The 20,028-nt window shown below is 39.8% G+C and overlaps 1 protein-coding gene across 7 annotated transcripts in view; it reads left to right on the forward strand.

Moving 5' to 3' along the window:
* Positions 1-20,028, forward strand: part of sona (sol narae) — a 499,516-nt gene that overhangs the window by 202,332 nt on the left and 277,156 nt on the right. The window lies entirely within an intron of this gene.

Consider the following 20,028-nt stretch of genomic DNA (forward strand, 5'->3'; position numbering starts at 1 on the left):
ATTTAATTTGATTTTTTAAATAAACGATTTCACCGATTTACACGCGTTTTCCCTTGACCAAATTTTGACCGTATCACCCTTTAGGCTATCATATAAAGATCGATTCAAAGTAACTTTGGACGCATTCAAGTGATCATAACTCAAGAATTAAACAACAAACACGGTTGATCAAAACGTCAAACAAAAGGGTATTTATTCAGCTTTCAAACGATATATAACAAGTTATTACATTTCACCGTTTCGAACGATCTGTCACACTTTACTCTTGATCGATGCCATCATAATCTGCACAGTCGCTGGTGACACTGTACCGGTGAACTTATTCCACTTCAATCGCTGTTTGTTGTGCATTTGTCACTTCTTTACCGCATCCTCGATGTTTTCGCTTGACAATTGCCCAATATTTTTCGATCGGTCTGAACTCAGGGCAATTCGGAGGATTAATCTCTTTGGCGACAAAATTAACATTGTTTTCAGCATACCATTCTAGTACCTCCTTAGAGTAGTGGCAGCTGTCTAGATCCGGCCAAAACATAACGTTGGTCTTGTGTTGTCGAATGAAGGGTAAAATCCGCTTTTTCAAAAACCCCTTAAATGTAAACCCTCGACGTCATTGTGTGAAATGTGATGAAAACCTTGGTTTTAAGGCCACAAGTTGTCGGCAGTCTCTTTTTCTTCGGCACCCTTTCCATTTGAACTGCGTGTTAACCAGCTGTTCTATTATCGGCAACTCGAAATCAGCCGTATTTTGTAGTATGTATATTTCATTTAAAGAAAAATATGGTATAACAGGAATTCACAGTCGTAAAAATCTAATCAGATTGAAGCTGAAAAGGTAAGGCATCGGCTTAATACATTCAGCGAAGAGTTTTGATGGGAAAATACAGTGAAATAAACGATTCTATTTCGGTTGCCGAAAACAGTCAATGGGTGCCGAAGCCATAATTTACCCTATTTGCAAACTTAGCAGTGTTGTTTTTAATAAGAAACTGGTTGAAATTGGAAAGAAAAATCGCAGGCAAGAGGAAGTTTCGTGATTAGGCGAAGGATTTCGTTGTGCAAAATTACGTGGGTGTGTGGTGTAGGTTGAGTGGTGATGAAAGTTGTAAATATTTCCAGAAGAATTTTGATGCGGGAAATTTTGTGCGTAATTTTCGCAGTACACATTTTGCGTTGGCCAAGTAAAGGGTTTTTTTTAAGGAAGGTGAGGAAGTGGAAGCAAAATCGAAGAAAATGAAAAAAACGTCCGTGGCTATTGTCGATTCATTGAGGAATATGCCTTTGTCTTCGATTGACAGGCCCGAAATGCGTGCGATTCTTGACACGCTAGCTAGTGCGTTAGGTACCAGTTTTTCATCGGGGAAAACCAAGAAATACATTAACATCGATGCTGAGAAAATTCAGAAAAACATTTCACATGAGATGAGAGGACAATTAATTTCACTGAAGATCGACTCTGCATCGTGACATGGTCGTCATATTTTGGGGATTAACGTGCAATTTGAGAATGAAGACCAAATCGTCATAAGAACCCTTGGTAAGATATATATTTTTGTTCAACCGTAGTGCCTCAACAAATTGGATGGTGTTGTGCTAGTGGTCACCACTATTTCATCGCTGTTTTACAATTGATTGAAGGAAAGCGCAGAAAAAGCGGTGAGCAGATAGTATCACTCTTAATTTATTCATCATTTAAATCTAAGGTGCGGTTCCATTACAGCATACCTCACTTCACTTCGGCAAACCCCCAAAAATCAGTCTTCCGACAGCGCTATACACACAGCTTTTTTAATTAAACTTCTGAGCAAATCATTTCTTACATTAATATATTTTGGATATCGCTGTTTGTCTTCATTATTTTTGACGCGTATAACGGAAACTTTTACAATATTCCGAAGTAGTGCTTCACTCTACAACCTTGTTTCTAAGAGCATTCGTTCTTAAGCTATGTACTCTTATAGCAAGTGATGTTCTGAAAACCTCGAAAATTTGAACTGTAATTCGCTGAGATAAACTCTATTTTTTCCTTCCATCTAATATAAACTCTACCCAAGGGCAACATTTTATTAAATTTTTTGATACTCTGATACCCTTTAGCCCACTCGCAAATAAAATAAACGTAACATTTCCCTAACCACCCTTTATTAGGACAAACCTGTAAGATAATAAAGAAATGACCCCAGTTCGAATGCTTTACCGTTTTTTCCCTCAAATTCGATACATTTTTTACGCTAGAGATTGCTAGGTTGCTAAAACAACAAGCTGAAAATGTTCATAAATTACCTTTAGCATATCCATGACTAACCTCTATACAAGGCTGTTTAAAAATATAGATTTTGCTCTACCCTGCTCAATCGATTATAATTTCTGACTATTCTCCAGAAATTTGAACCCATTTGGTTGCGATCTTATACTGCTCTTTGATTTTTATAAGGAAATTATTACGAGAAAATTTGAGAAAGTTCTTTCAAAAAGTGGTCTCCAAATTTTACATAAGAAAAGATAGTAGGCATACCCGTATATCATTTTGGAAAAAGGCTAAAACGAAGAAAATAAAACAAAATATTTTTTTTCCCTTGTAATTGCCATTTAAACCTCGAAAGGCTATTTTGGTATGAAATAACAAGTAAATTACAACTCAAACGCAAAAGAATAATCTGGACGGACCTACTTTGGCGGAGGTGGAGCAAAATCTGAAAAATCATTGCAGGGGTTTCTTTCCAAACACTTCTATGGCCACTAGAGGCCCTACGGGAACCAACTCCGGGACAATCCATCGGATGATCACAAAATTATGATAAACAGTCTCCTGCTGAAAATTCATGAATTTTGATACCCATATTGTAGGGGTTTCTTCCAAAACACTTCCATGGCCACTAGAGGCCCTACGGGAACCTGCGCCGGAATGGCCGTTCCGGGGAGAAACCTTAAACTGGTCCTCAAGTAAGCTGAAATTGTTTCTTGAAGGAGATTCTACTTTGATATCGATTCCTTCAATATTCTAGCGAGAGGCAAGAAAATGCTTAGTTATGGAACATTATACAAGAAATCCGGATTTCTGGGAACCAGACTATTCCGAATGGACATTGTTGGAAATGTCCAGAAAGAAGACAAGTTTCTGAATCCTATGGTGCCAAAAGATTCAAAATCGATCAAATTTGGCCGTAGTAGCAAGTATTTCAATTTGTGGAAGTACCTTGTCGAGCTCCTAAAGGTGTTTTTTTTGTCGATCACATAACGGTTAATTACTTGGCTACAAAACCGTTGCTGATAATACCTTCTTTTATCAAACTGTGATTTGAAAATAGCTAGAAATTAATATTTATGGCCATGCAAAGATAAAATCGACAAAGAGAATCTGTCAATGTTACAAAGGATCTGATTCATTGTTCGGCTCGGTAGGAAGAAAGAAGTCGATTTCATTTTTGTACGTAAAAAGTATTAACCAGAGACTTCAAATATTAAAAATTAGATCGATTGGTTTGAAAACAGCCGAGTTATAGCGGTGAATATAACATATTTCCTACCGCGTTTATCGGGAGACTCGTACAGCATAGCTCACCATTGGAAAAGAGAAATGAAAACAAAATACGCAGAGTACTCCCGGTCATTCTGCAGCTTCAACTTTCAACATGCACGATAAGCGGGAGAATGAATGAATTGAAAAATCGGCTTCCACCGAGTTGCTGCGCCATTTTGCCAGTCAAACCGACGTGCTTGCTTCACACATTGAATGCAGAAAACGTACGCGATCACGCAGTCACAGTCGATATGCGATCCCCTTTCAAGCCCTGGCCACAACTGCAGATTCCTTGCCAAATCATTAGTTTCCGAGCAAACTTATTATCAGCAATAAACAAATTTATACCTGGAAGGGACATCCCCACGACCAGTTGCCAGGTAAAATTTTCGTCCGGGGATTTGTTTATAATCCATTTTGACATATGTTTTGTCATCCATTAAAATACAGCCATCAAATTTCGTCAAAACTCATACGTATAGTAATCGTGCTCGCTTTTTGGCCACTAAATTTTTTTTCAGGGAACGATTCGGATGTTTACTGGCACAAAAAGACTTATATCCTTCTCTTGAAAGGATGTTACGCATGGTGGAAAAGTTGGAATCGTATTTCTTTGCCAAATCACGTATGGAGACACCTGGGTTGCTTTTCCCGTACCTCAACACCTTTCTCCTCAGCTCTTTGTTCCTAGTGTCACTTTTATGATAGGTGCGCTGTGCTCTATGCACACTCAGAGTATCCTTGTAACGTTTTATTACAAGACTCACCGTTGACTTAGGGAATTTTAACACTTTTGCTATTTTTGAGGCAGACCACGAAGGGTTCTCTAGATGTTTGTGCACAATTAATTTTCTTTTCTCAAGTTCCATGATCCGTAATTTCGGGATGCGTCGATCAATCGTGAAAAACTTTTCACCAATTTCTTCGTCAATGAAACATCAATAAATGCCTGTCAAACATTTTTTGTTCCAACCACCAGGGGCGCGGTGGTGTATTAAACCGTGCGTCCAGATTTACTTTGAATCGAGCTTTAGCTTCCGAGCCCTCTGTTTGACGGATGCGGCTTGTATCTAACTCCGTTTCGGCTTCTTCTGCTTCTTGAACGTGTTCAACCCGTTTCTTGCCTTAGCATGTTGGACATTACTCTTCGATGTTCTCAGTTTTTTGGCCAAATTTCGAACAGAGACATTTTTCTTATTGACGAAAGTTTGGTATTCTTCTGGTCCAGTTAGATGTGTCCTCCAAGTTAACTTCATCACCGAACTTCTGGATGACGGTTTGGACTGCTCCGATACTTACTTCCTGCATATTCTCCAACTTCTTTTCTGATAGGTTGGGAATAGTGCACTATTTGTGCACGATCTGTTAGTGCTTTTCCGGGGAAAAAGCCCCACATTTTGATGATTTTGTTTAAAAAAAATGCACTTTGCGCACACAAACTTGTTGAGCAATAAGTAAACAACAACATATATCGATGAACAGCTGATAAACTTCATCGCGGTAGAAATGACGGCTAGTTGAAAGTTTGTTTATACTTTCTGGGACATCCTATAGAACAACCGTTCATACTGGCGACAACACTCTGATTAGACAATGAAACCCCAGTCCAAATAAGTGAATTTTGCTACAAACTATGAACCATGAATTATCGGCTCCGTAAAGCTATCGCGATTGAGCCTTCCAAATAATCGAACTAAGTTTCTGAAAAAGGCATTGGAAGATTCTATTTAATCGTTTCTAACTACCCCAAAAGCTTTTTCGACATCTCCAGAAGTTTCTCCCGACTTCCTTGTTAAGTCTTTTTGGCTTCGCATGAAAATATCTTCTGATTTTCAGGGAAGTTTTGTATAGACTCCCCCAGAAATTTTCGTCTGGCTTCCCTTAGTAAATTCCTCTGAACTAGGCCAACTAGAGCATTCTTCCGATTTCATAGAGAAGATCTTTAGACTTCCTCTGGACGTTTCTGCAAACTTTCTCCTTAGATTTTCTTAGGACGCTTCTGGGAAAGTTCTTATATTGTTCACTCAAAAATTGTTTCCCGAGAAATTGTAAGAAATTCCCTGGAATCGGGAAACGTAATGGTTGGTAAATTTCCTGGGAAAGGTTTCCTAAATCACTAGTAGTAACTGCAGATTGGAAAAACAAATTTATCACAGTTGCAGCCCATTCAGCAAAATCGCTCACCCATGCTGGTTGAATGTCACCACTTGTAAGACCCTGGTACCAACCAAATATCACATGGGAAAAGTATTCGCAAAAGCAGGAAACCGTCATCCGCATACACACAGTAGTAAACTGCCCGGCAATAGTGGGTGGAAAATGGTAACATTAAACCAACTTCCCATGTCGAACCGACAGATCGCGTCCAACCTGCATGCTGCGGATTGGTATAGTTACAAGTGCTCGATTCGACCTGCGAAAATATGAAACAGGTGCGCGCTGCGGTAAACGGTGGGTGGTTTCCAAAGTTCCCGCCATGAGATAATTGAAAGCCTATTACGCGATAGGTACACTTTTACTTTCTTCGCCACGACCGAGCGCCACCGTCATGGGACGATGACTGCTTGCCGGGGAAGCTGTGAGGGCAAAATTTATAACTCACGACATCGACAGCAGGTTGTTCCCGATCTAAACAATGTGAACAACTGTCTCTCTTATTTTCCTATGGAGGCTGTGTAGGAAATTGACAGGTTTGAAGGTCTCAAAGCGAAAGAAAGACCTAAGCCGATTTCTTCCGGCTTGAATTGAATTCGATTGATTTCGGAGGAGCCGGTTTGTACAAGCCTTTGAAACGATGCTCAACAAGCGAGGTCTTCGTCTGGGCTACAGCACCGATTATGTAATATTCGAAAAGGGTACCGGTAAGGCGGGTAACATGATTCAATTTGCATTCAAGCGAGTGAAGAGGAGTACGAGATTCTCGGAAGGGTCTCTAACAAATGATGACGGAGACGAAGATGATGGTGATGTAGCGATATCGAAACTTGTTTCTCTAATGGATGAATCCATCCCTCAACGGGGAATCTGATTCAGGCTGGGCGATAGACTGCCTCGAAATTTGAACCGTATCGACTAAAGTGTAAACATTTTGAGAAAACAAATAATTTGCTCTGTTTTTAATTGACAGACTGTCCTCAGCATAAGTTTTGATTAAGTAAAGTGAATTCCTAAATTTACTATAGATATTATACTGCACCAGCCTAACTAATCCATCTAGACCGTGGTCAACGCCTGCAGGGCAACATCGTCATCGCCAGATGCCCACAAGTTGATCAGGCAGATTCACTTTCGGTTCGTGACTTGTCTTCAGTCTTCGGCGGATCGCTTCCAATCAGCTGGTCGTCCGCAGCGCGGTCGGTCGGTTGTTTTAATCTTGTTCCAACTGGCACCCTCTCATAGCACGCAATTAATCTTCCTCCATGTCAATCTTCATTAGACGAGCTGACGGAGCGCGTGAACCGATCAACACGGACGAGGGCGGCCAGCAGCACGCCAATTCTTTCGCGTTCACATGAAATCGAAAGTTTTGACGACCATTATGATTAAGTTGGATAACATTTGCCATTTTCATTGCGAAATGTGTGACTTCCACTGTTCTTCGATGACCTTTCCGTTTCTTAAATTGGACACACGTGTCCAATTTAATCCGTCTGTCGACGGTAACGAACTAATTTCCCCCCGTGTGTGCGTGTGTGTGCTTCTAAACGGTTAATTATGCGGACATTTATCATTCCGCCCCGGGCGGACCCACAGCGTTTACTCGCCCTGCCAAGCCAGCAATAAATAATATCAATCACAACTTAATCGCCTACGCATTTTTCAAATAACTTCAAGATCAACCGCGGCCAAAGCCACGTCCAATTATTATTATTATTTCTGCATAACGCTTGTTTTCAAGCAGCCACCTGTTTTACGAAACAATACCACGTTCAAAGTCAGCGGATTTCGCAATGCAACGCCGAACTCATATGCGACGACTTGTGAGCCAACCACACTCCAATCAAATCTGAATCGAGTTGACCTTAACAAACATCTCTCGCAATCGGAACGGTTTCAAATAGACCACAATGTTTTCCTTAGAACAGGTTTTGTTTTCTTTTTGTATTTGATAGCCAACGGACAGGAATTGTCGTTGGCCGGCTGTTTGTGGTGGTGGTCATAAATCTTGTCCGCCGCAACTTTGGCTACGCTTGACTAGTGTCAGTGTGCGATATCCATGGGATTATAGAGCGAGAGCGGCCAGGCACATTGTTGTCAGGAGTTCTGTGCATGTGGATTGACGGTTGGCATCTGGAAGCAGGTGTCGGATATTGTAAAAATGTTGATTTGGGTTGTAAAGGTACCACATAACGACCCAAACAGGTTGAGTTATTACATGATAACTCAAGTTCCCCACTGCACCAACATCAATGGATTAATAGTTAGCTTCGTAGTTCAGAATGGATTAAACATTGAGCTTATTAATGGAGAGTAATCGGGTCAAGTCTTGGCGATTTTTCCAAATCCAAGGATTAGAAAATTTTATAGTTCATATCTTGGTTTTGAAATTCATTGATTTGTGTTTTGAAAAGGGCTTAACGACACCCACCAGGATTTGTTGAATTGAATGAACATCCCTACTGATCAGCGCCGGTGGGGTAGTGGTAAGCGTGATTGCCCCAAAAGTCCTGGGTTCAATCCCAGTCGGCGCCGCCTCTGATCTCGGCAAGGGAAGTGTAAAGTCGTTGCTCCCCGGTCCATGAGTTGATAGGTCGATAGGTAGTGTCCAGGTGTAGGAGCTGCCTCCTTGGCGTCGGTAGCATTAATACTCAGCACGGAAAACAAATCAAAGAAAAAAACATTCCTACTGCGATTTTGCGTCGGCCTTCAACTTAGTGCTCTTTGAGTACTTCCATAGTTGTTAATTGAGAGCTTTCTAAGCTAGTACAATTGTTTTTTTTTAGTATAATTGTGTGGCCATTACAATTACAAATACTCTATTCCTAAGAACGATGAAAAATTATCCAATTCGGAAAATTCCAAGAATAGACCGTCAATCCCAGCCGCCTCCAACATGATCTTTACTTTCTCACCATCCCTCCACAACGGGGGAGTTTGGTAAAGGAGAGCAAACATACTTTTGAATATAAAAACCAATAAATGATCCATAAAATATAGGAAAACGTTCCATAAAAACATCCAAATGATCCATAAAACATCGGAGAAAATCCTTAAAAAAGTGTGAATGATCCATAAAAAATATCAATATGATCCATATTTTACGTAAAATTTAGCAACACAATTGTAAAAATGTACCGCTTAATTTCTAAAGAATGGGCATTGAAATTGTACGAATTATCCATAAACTTATTGCAATTGATCCATAACACATTCAGCAGTGAACCTTAAACTAAAGAAAGTGATCCATAAAAAATCAAGTTTGCGCACTTAAAAATATAGCCATGTTAGGATTAATGAAAACAAATTCCTCAGAGCAGTCTCGTTGTGGACAGCTTGAAGCTGAAATAGGTTTTATTAAACTAATATAAAATCTAAACCAACCTTAATGCTTATAATAAAACCTATTTCAGCTTCAAGCTGTCCAAAACGAGACTGCTCTGGGGAAGTTGCTTTCATTAATCCGAACATTCTTGAAGAACAACATTGGATATAACCTCAAAATGTCAGAGGGATCAACACCACCGTTGAGTGAAGAACAGAACAGCGATCAAAATTGTACGCTTTGTGAAGGCCATGACCACGTAGATGATGTCTGATGTCTGCGATTTCTGGACCCATTATAGTTGTGCTGGTAAGACAAAAGCTGTAAAGGAGGTTCCGTAGACGTGCTCGAAGTGCAGAAATATGCTGAAGGTGCCACAAGGAACCAAGAAGTCTGTCCCAAAGGATCGACCTAGCAGAAAGAATAGTGCGAGGAGTGATGCCGGAACCGAATCTGGAAAAGGAAGTACCAATGAGGTCAGCCTGGAGGAGTCCCTAGACCAGTTGCAGCAGGAGAAAAGCGCTGGAGGAATAGAAATTCCTCCATGAAAAGCAATAGGAGGCTGAGCGGGAGATTTTTCAAACCGAGAGTTATCTTCCGTCACTCTTTCAACAATTTTGCTGGATTTAGGATTTAGGTATTCAATTATTATTTTAGTTTGGCATGAAAACGATGTAGAATGAGCTACTTATTAGTTACTTAGGGTAAATCAAGTATATAGCGTTTAGGAACAAATTGTAGGTTACCAGATTTTAGGATCAAGTTGTAGTATCTAGATTAAGCAAATATAGGGTTATTATGTTCAATATTGTCATGAATCTCACCTCCAACTAGACTACTTCAGTTGTAGCTAGTTCACTAAAAATCACTACAACTAAATTAAACGATAGGTATAGTAACTAATTTAGGCAATTAACTTAATTTAGCTGTAAAACGTGTTCTAGATGGTTTGGAATTGTACTTTCTTTTCCTTTTTTTTCTCGTTCTTACTCCGATCTATCTAAACTCACAGTTCCGTTGAACCAAACCTGACGTCTGTCATTACTGACAGCGACCGTTAGCGTAGCTCTCCGAATCTCCCACAGGGTTGTCTCAGGGCTTGGCGGTACAGGGTTATCCCGATATTCCGATATTCCGACGTATATTATTCACGTTTTGGACGCTATATTATTAATTTTGATCCATAAACCATGAACAATTGCTCCATTACTGCGTAACTACTTAGATTTACTGTACTGCCGTGTTTTTTTAGGTGTGGAGCGATGGTCAAGCGTCTAGAATTAGCTTCCAAAAGAAGCTTCTATAATAATCTTCTAAAGAAAATATGAAATTCCAGTTATTGGTAGATGTTCCTATTATGGCGTGTTCCAATTATAGTCTATGGGATATACATATGCTTTTCATGTTTTGGACCCTTTTTAATTTGCTCCATAAACCTTGGAAAATTGCTACATAACTGCGTAGCTACTCAGGTTTACTGTTCTGACCGTGTTTTTTTTTTTTTTTTTTTGTCGGAAGAGTGAAACGATGGGTAAGCGTCTAAAATAAGTTTCTTAAAGAATTTTCTAAATGAACCTTCCATAGGAAGCTACTTAAGAATATTATTATAGAATCTTCTTTTGGAAGCTAATTCTAGACGCTTGCCCGTCGCTTCGCACCTCTACCTAAAATACACGGGCAATTTTTCAAGGTCTTTGGATCAAAATTAAAAAAAAAATTGTGTTCTAAACATGAATGATATACGTCTAATTTATGGATCACGCCTATATTTTTAAGTGCGCATATTTGATTTTTTATGGATCACTTTCTTTAGTTTAAGGTTCATTGCTGAATGTTTTATGAATCAATTACAATATGTTAATGGGTAATTCGTACAATTTCAATGCTCATTCTTTAGAAATTTAGCGGCACATTTTTACAATTGTATTGCTAAATTTTACATAAAATATTGATAATATTGATATTTTTATGGATCATCCACACTTTTTAAGGGATTTTCTCCAATGTTTTATGGATCATTTGGATGTTTTTAATGGAACGTATTTCAATATTTTATGGATCGTTTTATCAATTCTAAAGGTAAATACTTAGGGCTGCCGTAAAGGAGATGATCAACCTGATTCGTACCTTCCTCAAAATTGACCTTTGCTCGCTTTCTACTCTCTATATACAATTTTCACACTGCCTTACTCTATATTTTTATATCCTCATCGATCGTATAAAACGACCACTTTAAGTCTAATATTTTACTTTTTTCAAGTTTTTAGTAATGTTGTTAGATTACACTTTTTACTATAAGTCAAGGTAATTAAATCATCCAGAAAATGGTAATATGTGAAATGCGATTTAATTTTTGGTCACCAAGCAGTTTTCTCGATATGGTGATTTTTGAATTCAGCGCTTTTCAAATATTAGTCTTGATTTGATCTTCTGAATTGAAGCAACAAGAGGAGACTTTTTGCAATAAATAAAACCACATTAATCCTAGCGACTGGGTGGGACAAGAGAGGAGCAAATGTCAAACCAACTGCCTTGGTTACCTAAATGTTGCACAGTGGGGCGAGTCGGTACAAAAACCGGTCGTTTTTAAAAATATTGTTTGAAATCGTAAACTTCGCATTTTTCATGCAATTTGATGGTCCACAATCCAAATGTTGTGTTCAAAACATTGCACAAAGAGCATCTAGCTGGCCAAAATTAAGACATCTTCAGAGTGACATAGTAGCAATTTGATTTCAACGGCAAAGTTGCTCAACTAGGGGAAACGCTCCTATATTTGCGGTACGTTAGAAGCGTTAGGTTCCTATAGTTGTGCATGGAGACTCAATACACAACTATAGGAACCAAACGCTTCTAACGTACCGAAACTATAGGAGCGTTTACCCTATCCAATCTATTTATAAGTTGAAAGGGAAAATTAAAAAATTTCAAATATCTTCAAAAAGTAAAAAAAATATATTATCAGATTTCTCAAAAAACTTTACTCTACACTCATCTGTCTAAAAACATACGCTCTCCCTCTCTCTCTCTTTCTCAGATCTTGAGATGACAAAGACTAGTCAAGATCGCCCGTTTGATTTCCCCTCTCTCTATCTAAAGTGCACCCCACACGACAGAAGTTTCGTCAAATTTTCAATATTTTTTGCAATATTTTAGAGGAGTCATCAATTGCCGAGAAACAGGCCTTATCTGCTGATGTAGGGAAACAGAAGGTGAAAATGAGGCAAAATTGAAACATGAAATCAAATTTTTGTGATTTTGCGTCAGTATGTTCATCAATATTTTCGTCGTCAATATTTACAGCAATATAATTGTCAATATTTTTGAGTATTGACAAAAATATTTTTGCCCGTTTTCTCGATTCCAGCGTGCTCGCCAAAATGGTTGTTGTATGTTTTCTCTCTGTATTTACTCTCTTTCCTCACGATTGTGTAATCCGAAAGGTTTGGAAAACCGTACGGCCAATAAGATTGACCTAAATTTGATATCAGTTTACTCAAAAAATAGCAAAAAGGAACTTATCGCTGAGTAAATTCTCCTGCGATTTTACGGGAAACAATTCCCCAATATGAGAAAAGCCAAGATGGTATTCACTAAGCCTATTGGTACTACTTCAAGACTGAGTGAAATGTTTGTCAAGTTCTTCATTTTCCGGCTGATTTTTGAGGGTTTCCACACACATTTACTAATGTACTTTTCATATTTGTATAGCCTGTCGTTGGATTCTACTAGATACAAATGAAACCCTCTGGGTTGGGAGGAAATTCTATACTTGAAGCTTTAGTGTGATCATTTATTAGCTAGAGAAAGTTCTGAAGAGGATAGGTTGATCGTTCCGCTGGAGTACGGCAGTGTGAAAATTAAATAGAAGTTGAAATTGAGCGAAGGGCCTTTAATACGTCGGTACTAGTCAAACGTACACTCCTTTAACTTGCTCATACGTTAATGGAGAGGGGACTTGTGTTTTTTCCTCAAATCTACAGGCAAAAGAAATAGTTCTTGTGACGTTTATCAATACCCGAGCAAAGTCTGAGATCAAATTGAAATCTTAATTTGATGTTGTGATTTCACTGATAATAATTACTCAAGTTGCTGTCGTTTTGGTCGTTTTAACGGTTAAAATATCAAAATTGAAAGCAAAACAATCTTTCTGTGACATCACATTGAAAACTATTTCTGCTGTCAGTGAGAGCAAACTGAAAACTAAATTTGATATCCATTTTTCCTGTTGATAACAAATCAAGTATTCAATTTGATGTTATGCTAAGGCAATGAAAACAAACCCGCAATAACATATTTTTGAAGAGCAAATGTAGAGCAAAATGAAAACAAAATTTGGTATCGAATTTGTCAATTGCGTAAAATGAAATCAAATTATGCTTTCAGTTTGATGTTGATATCAAAACTTTTTTTCAATTTGCTGCCATTTTGATGCTGAACTTTGCTCGGGTACCTAAAGCTAGAAATTTCTCTAGCTAATAATTATCTCACTAAAGCTTTATGTTGATATACACTCGAGCAAAGTCCAGCATCAAAATGACAGCAGCTTAAGCACCAACCAAGATTTAAAAAAATATATATGAATTTAGTAGTATATATTGTCTAGCTTCAGATCCACGTATATCTATCTACCGCCGACTAACACCCTTTGAGTAGTTTGTGCTGAGCAGTTCCACGCCAAATGACGAATCGGAAGACTCGACCTTCTCTGATTTGCATAAATCTTCGCATAGTTGTGTGCTACTGGCAATCAGGCACATTTTTGCAAAAATTTAGCCATTTTGGATGTTGTACTTTTTTTTCTTCAAAATGGCGTCTTTGTAATTTGTCAATAAATTGTAGCACGAAAACGTCACTTCTAATCGAAATGACGTCTGATAAAGTTGTATGGAAAAATAAAGTCTTGCCGGGAAAAATATACATCGCATTTTGAGTAACAATTCCAAAAAAGTGTTAAAACTCAATTATTTTAAAAAGTTCATCTTCAATTTAAATATTACTAGCTGAGTGTAATAAATATTACTAAAATGCATGCTATATTGTACGTAGCCCTTCCCCCCTTTTATCAAAGGGGCTACCCCCTATGGCCATCTCCTTATAGCAAGGAATACTCCTTATAGTAAGGAATACGTATGCCATGGGGCCTCATAGCCTAGTCAGTAAAAACACGGTATTACCAAGCCGGAGGCGGCGGGTTCGATTCCCGGTCCGGTCGAGGGAATCTTTAGGGTTGGAAATTTTCTCGACTTCCCTGGGCATAGAGTACCATTGTGCTTGCCACACAATATATAAATTCATGCAATTGGTATTGGCAGCGAAAGCTCTCAATTAATAACTGTGGAAGTGCATTTAGAACACTAAGTTGAGAGCACGCAATAAGCTAATATGCGAATAAGAAGAAGAAGAAGACGTATGCCAAGTTTGTTGGAAAACGGTCCAGGTGTTCCAGAGTTATGCTGGAACATACATACTCACAAACATTGACTTTTATATACATACCAGAGAGAGGAGGGGTCTCGATCCACCATAGAAACATTTCTTGCCTTCATTAACCTCCATATGCCAAATTTGGTTCCATTTGCTTGATTAGTTCTCGAGTTATGCCGAAATTTATGTTTAATTTGTATGAGAGCCCTCCGCCCTTACAGAGAGAGGAGAGGTCTCAAGCCATCATAAGAACCTTTCACGGCCCCAAAAACCCCTGAATACAAATTTCCACGCAGATCGGTTCATCAGTTTCCGAGTCTATAAGGGTCAGACAGACAGAAACTCATTTTTATATAGGGAAAAGGCTCTAATGTTGGCCTATGGATCTAACATTGGGCCCATCGCTAAAAATCTGCTATTTATCAATTTTATCTAGATGAACGCGTTATTGGGACGGTACTACTGGATATTTTTGGTCGCTATTGAAAACTTAGTCGATTGCTGAATTTATGTATGGGCCCAAATTAGGGGCATTTAGGCTGACATTACATCTATTTCCCCTATATACATAGTTGAAGATGCTTATTTCAAACAACACACTAGAGAGAAGATTAAAGTATAGAATTGATAGTTCCGTTAGAGTACGGCAGTGTGAAATTGTATATATAGAGAGTAGAAAGCGAGCTAGGAAAACTTTTATGAATGAAGATACAAATCGGTTTGATCATCTCTCTTTACCAAACTCCCTCGTTGGAGAGGGATGGTGAGTGGTATCTCCCCCCGCCACCACTGGCAAAAAGAGATGATCACCGACACGCTCATGTACCGACGATGTGTTTGAAATAGTTCTATCGATTTTTACCGCACTAAAGTTGTTATCAGAAGGAAGGCATCCAGTCATAGGTTTGGAAATTGCAGCTATTCAAATAGTTATGGTTTGAATGAAATGCCAAAAATAACTTTTTCTGCCAACACTGCTGGTGTACCAATGGGAGTCAGATTCAGCACTGAAATAATGTCGGAATTTCTTAACTTATCGATTTCGTATGTTCAGATGAATTATAAAAAAACAATTGCTCAATCTCATAAGCCTAGTTAGAAGGAGGGGGGAGGGGGCTAACCATATGCTGTTTTTTTCGAAATTTGTTGTAGTGTAAATATTTAATATACACTTTTCTGTACAGTTGCTAGTGATGTGATGTTGTTTGAATTATTAGCAATTGGAAGATTGTAAATTTCAATACAAAGCTATAATTTGAAATATTAAACTGCCTTTAAGGCCTCCTTTACACATAAATCACTGGAGTAGTCCTACGTCCAAAACCAAAAGCAAGAGAAAACAAAAACTGTCTTCACGAATTTCGTCTCAGGCACAGGTACAGTCGGATTTCGCTCGTTGGGCTATCGTTAAGTGGGCTACGTTTTAGTTGGACTCCCAAGTCAAACGTCATTTTTGACAGTGCTGATTCCTTTTCGAAATTTCGACCGACTTCATGCGAAAACCGGTAAACGTTTAGAGTATGCGAAACAACGAGTTGCTTCCTGAACGAGGGGTGAAGCTAATTTCTGACTTTGTCGAGAAATCCACCAGATACCCAGTTCAACAGCAATTTTTGCTTCAGGTGATCGAACAGGAAAGAGTGGATCACTGATGAAACCTGGCGGAAGATTGAGGAGCGTAGAAAAGTAAAAGTCGCGATAGAGCAGGTGAGAACCAGAGGAGCCAAGAACGAAGCTCGTCAACGGTACTCGGCTCTAGAAAAGAAAGTCAAGCGCTTTTGCAGACGGGACAAGCGAGCGTAGGTGAACTCCCTGGCCTACGAAGGGAAGATAGCCTCTACGATATCTCACGACGCCTGAGTGGAACAAGGATAAACCCGAGGCTGCCAGTGAAGGACACGACTGGATAGTTGCTAACCGACCCCACTGACCAGCTGAAATGCTAGTTTGAGCCCTTCGAAAAACTTCTTCAAGCTTCGACGGCCAACCAGCCATCAACATCTCGGCATGATCCGCCCCATCACTGCAACAGATCAGCTCAGCTATCCGAAGCATGAAATCCAACAAGGCTCTATGGGTCGATCACACATCAGCAGAGATGCTCAAAGCTGACCCCATGCTATCCGCTCAAATGTTGCATCAAATTTTCTGTAATATCTGGGACACCGCGACTTTTCCGGTCGACTGGATGCAAGGCGTCTTAGTGCAGGTCCTAAAGAAGGGGGATCTGACTATGTGCGACAATTGGCGAGGCATCATGTTACTGTGTATTGTTCTCAAAGTTCTGTACATAGTTATCTTGAATCGGATACAGCAGAAGATCAACGCGACTCTCCGGCGGCAGCAGACAGGATTCCGTACCGGAAGATCTTGTGTGGACCATATTGTCACGCTCTGCATCGTCCTGGAGCAGGTCAACGAATTCCAAAAGTCCTTTTATTTGGTATTCATTGACTACGAAAAAGTTTTTGACCGACTCAATCACGAGAATCTGTGGGGCGTTCTGAGACGCAAGGGAGTCCCGGATAAAATCGTCAACCTCATCGAAGCGCAGTATCAGGCTTTCACGTGCAGAGTTCTGCATAACGGAGCCTTGTCTGACCTTATTCGGATAGTCGGTGGTGTGAGATAAGGATGTTTACTATCACCGCTACTATTCCTCATGGGTGCAATAGACCGTGTACCGAACCGTGGGCTGTCATGGAGCATTCGACTTCGGCTGATGGTGTTGCTCTACTAGCACAACGGCGCTCTGATATGCAGAGTAAGCTCAATGACCTAGCCGAACGCTCCTCTGCGGCGGGTCTCACCATCAACGTCAACAAGACCAAATCGTTGGATATTAACACGGGCAACACTTCCAACTTTACGGTAGCGGGGCAAGCTGTGGAGAAGGTCGAAAGTTTCCAATATCTTGGCAGCCAAATAGCATCGGACGGTGGGACCCAGAGCGGCATATCCCAAGTAACATTGCAAGCTTTATAGAGGTTTTATAGCATTCTACAAATCTAAATCTTGGTCTTCAGAACCCTCATAAAACCAAAATTGTTACTTGGGATGTAGATGCACGAACCAAGCTTAAAATTATTGACTGCCTAGGCTGAGTGTGAAAGCACTGCACTATTCAATCCATTGCTCTGTGCAGACCGTTTGTACCTAACGGTAAAGGACGAAGCAATGAAAGAGCCAACAAAAACATTCAGTCACTCACGAGCAGGCGACGCACACCGCTTGCCTTCGCTCACACAGCATGTAATTGAGTCATTTTTCCATAGAAAATGTACGCTCAGTCATTCAAAACAAATATTGGGTACCATCACGGCAGAATAAACGTGTTGGTTGAGCTTCTGACTGAGTGCTCGGCTGTCAGTGACTCGTTTACCTCTGAATCATTCAGACTCTCACGAGGCAGTGAATGATAAGGCAGATGGCAGTTCATATTCATATCAAAATGACTCAATGAACCTGACTGTTTTGCGCACTGGCTAGGGCTGCCTTTGCGAGTTTACGAAACGTATGGAGATCAATCCGGATTTTGAACTCGAACGTGAAATCTGATTGACATACGCCAGCGAGACGAGATGTCTTCATCAACCGATGCCTGCGGTATATAATTCGTGCATGGTGACCTCACAACTGGATCTCGAATGCCGAGCTCTATCGTCGATGTCATCATAAGCCGATAGCAACAGACATTCGAGAGCGAAAGTGGAAGTGGGTCAGACACACACTTCGAAAGGGTGGAAACGGAATCTGCAAGCAAGCGCTGGAGAAGCCTCAACAAGGAAATAAAGCAAGTCGATAGGAATCTGACCTGGACCCAGGTCAAGGCAAAAGCGAGCAGCCGCCCAGGATGGAAGTCTTTCACGTTGGTCCTTTGCAACTCCGGTGGTATAAGTACAGGACCCTTAAGTGAAGGAAGTAAGATCAAACAGCATTGAAAGAGTACCCTGAAAATCGTAGAATATATGAAACTGAAATATAATCATTATGTTCCAATGACATTTGTGAGAATATGTCTGACATTGTATATTACAGCCAAAAAGAGTAGGGAAGGAGATGGGGGTGCTAACTTTCAAACTGCTTTTATGAGATTGAGCAAATGTTTTTGAATAACCCATCCGCTTAAGTCTAGCGATGGGAAAATACGAATTTATTTAAGCCCTTATCTTTACTTTCATTGATATAAGTGAGGGGGCGTAAGGGAGACCCCAACTACGCTTATTAAATTCAATAAACATTTCATGTCATTTATATGAGTGAGTTATCTCTAACTATGCCTGTGAGATTGAGATTATTTTTTTGAATAATTCATCTGGGCATACCAAATCGATAAGATAAGAAAATCCGAAGTTATTTCAGTTTGAAACTTTACTTCTATTGATATGAATGAGGGTGTGACCCCCTACCCCCTCTCCAACTACGCATATGAGATAGATTTATTGCTTTGAGTAATTCATCTGAATATACAAAATCGATAAGTTAATCAACTCCGAAATTATTTCAGTTTGGAGACTGACTTTCATTGGTACGCCGGCGGTATTGGCAGGAAAAGTGATATTTGCCATTTAATTCGAAACATGGATCATTGAATAGATATAACTTTTTTAGAGGTACTCTAGAACCGTGTTTTCTTCGGCAAAGTTGTTAAGTAACTCCTGGACTATACTTTTACTTGGTTAGATGCATGGTTCAAGCAAAATTGTGGCCTCTAGGGATGAAAATCCAAAAAAGTAAAAGCGCAGCTACAAAGCAAGACCATGCTGGAGGTGGCTGGGTTGGATTCCCGGTTGGGTCTAGGAATTTTTCGGGTTGGCAAATTTCTTGACTTCCCTGGGCATAGAAGTATGATTGAACTTTCCACACAATTATACCAATGCAAAAATGGTACAGGCATCGAAAGCTCTCAATTAATAACTGTGGAAGTGCATCTAGAACACTAAGTTGCGAGCACGCAATAAGCTAATATGCGATATGCAATAAGCTTGAAATGATAAGAAGAAGAAGAAGGAAGGCCGTGTTACATTCAATCATCCCCAACAGTTGTTTGGGACCCCAAATGGAACCAAAAACACATTGTTCTGAAACAATGATCATAATGACCCACCCTAATGTGTTTAAACGAGGTTCAACGTCCCTAAATGATGAATGTGCTTGAACTCTCATAAATTTAAAGTGTTGCCGTAAATAAAATGCTAGAACAAACATCAAAATCATCATCATCTTCATCAGTTCATTGTCTGGAAAGAGTTCAACTGAAACTTTCGCATATCCTTAGTTCCCCTAAACGTCAACGATTAAATAACTGCTACCGTTCGGTAGCTGTACTGCACTGTGATCAACCGTTTTCGCCAGTCACGACTATCAGCTTCCGAAACCCAACTGTCTTTACCAGCAGCCGGGTCACAACCGACGGTAAAAGTTCACCGCAAAAGTACCCAGCAACCTGTCCTTCAAACTCGACGCTCTTTTGAACTGCTGCAGCAGCAGCTCCGAATCCGTAACGATCCGCGCATGGCTTCGGATTTGTATTACATGACACGACATAAATCGCCACGGAAAGCTCATTGAACGGGGGCATACATTTTCTTGGGCAAAA

The sequence above is a fragment of the Ochlerotatus camptorhynchus genome, unplaced genomic scaffold (assembly GCF_037179485.1).
Source record: "Ochlerotatus camptorhynchus isolate MF236.1 unplaced genomic scaffold, CSIRO-AGI_Acam_v1.1 ptg000192l, whole genome shotgun sequence".
Classification (NCBI taxonomy): domain Eukaryota; kingdom Metazoa; phylum Arthropoda; class Insecta; order Diptera; family Culicidae; genus Ochlerotatus; species Ochlerotatus camptorhynchus.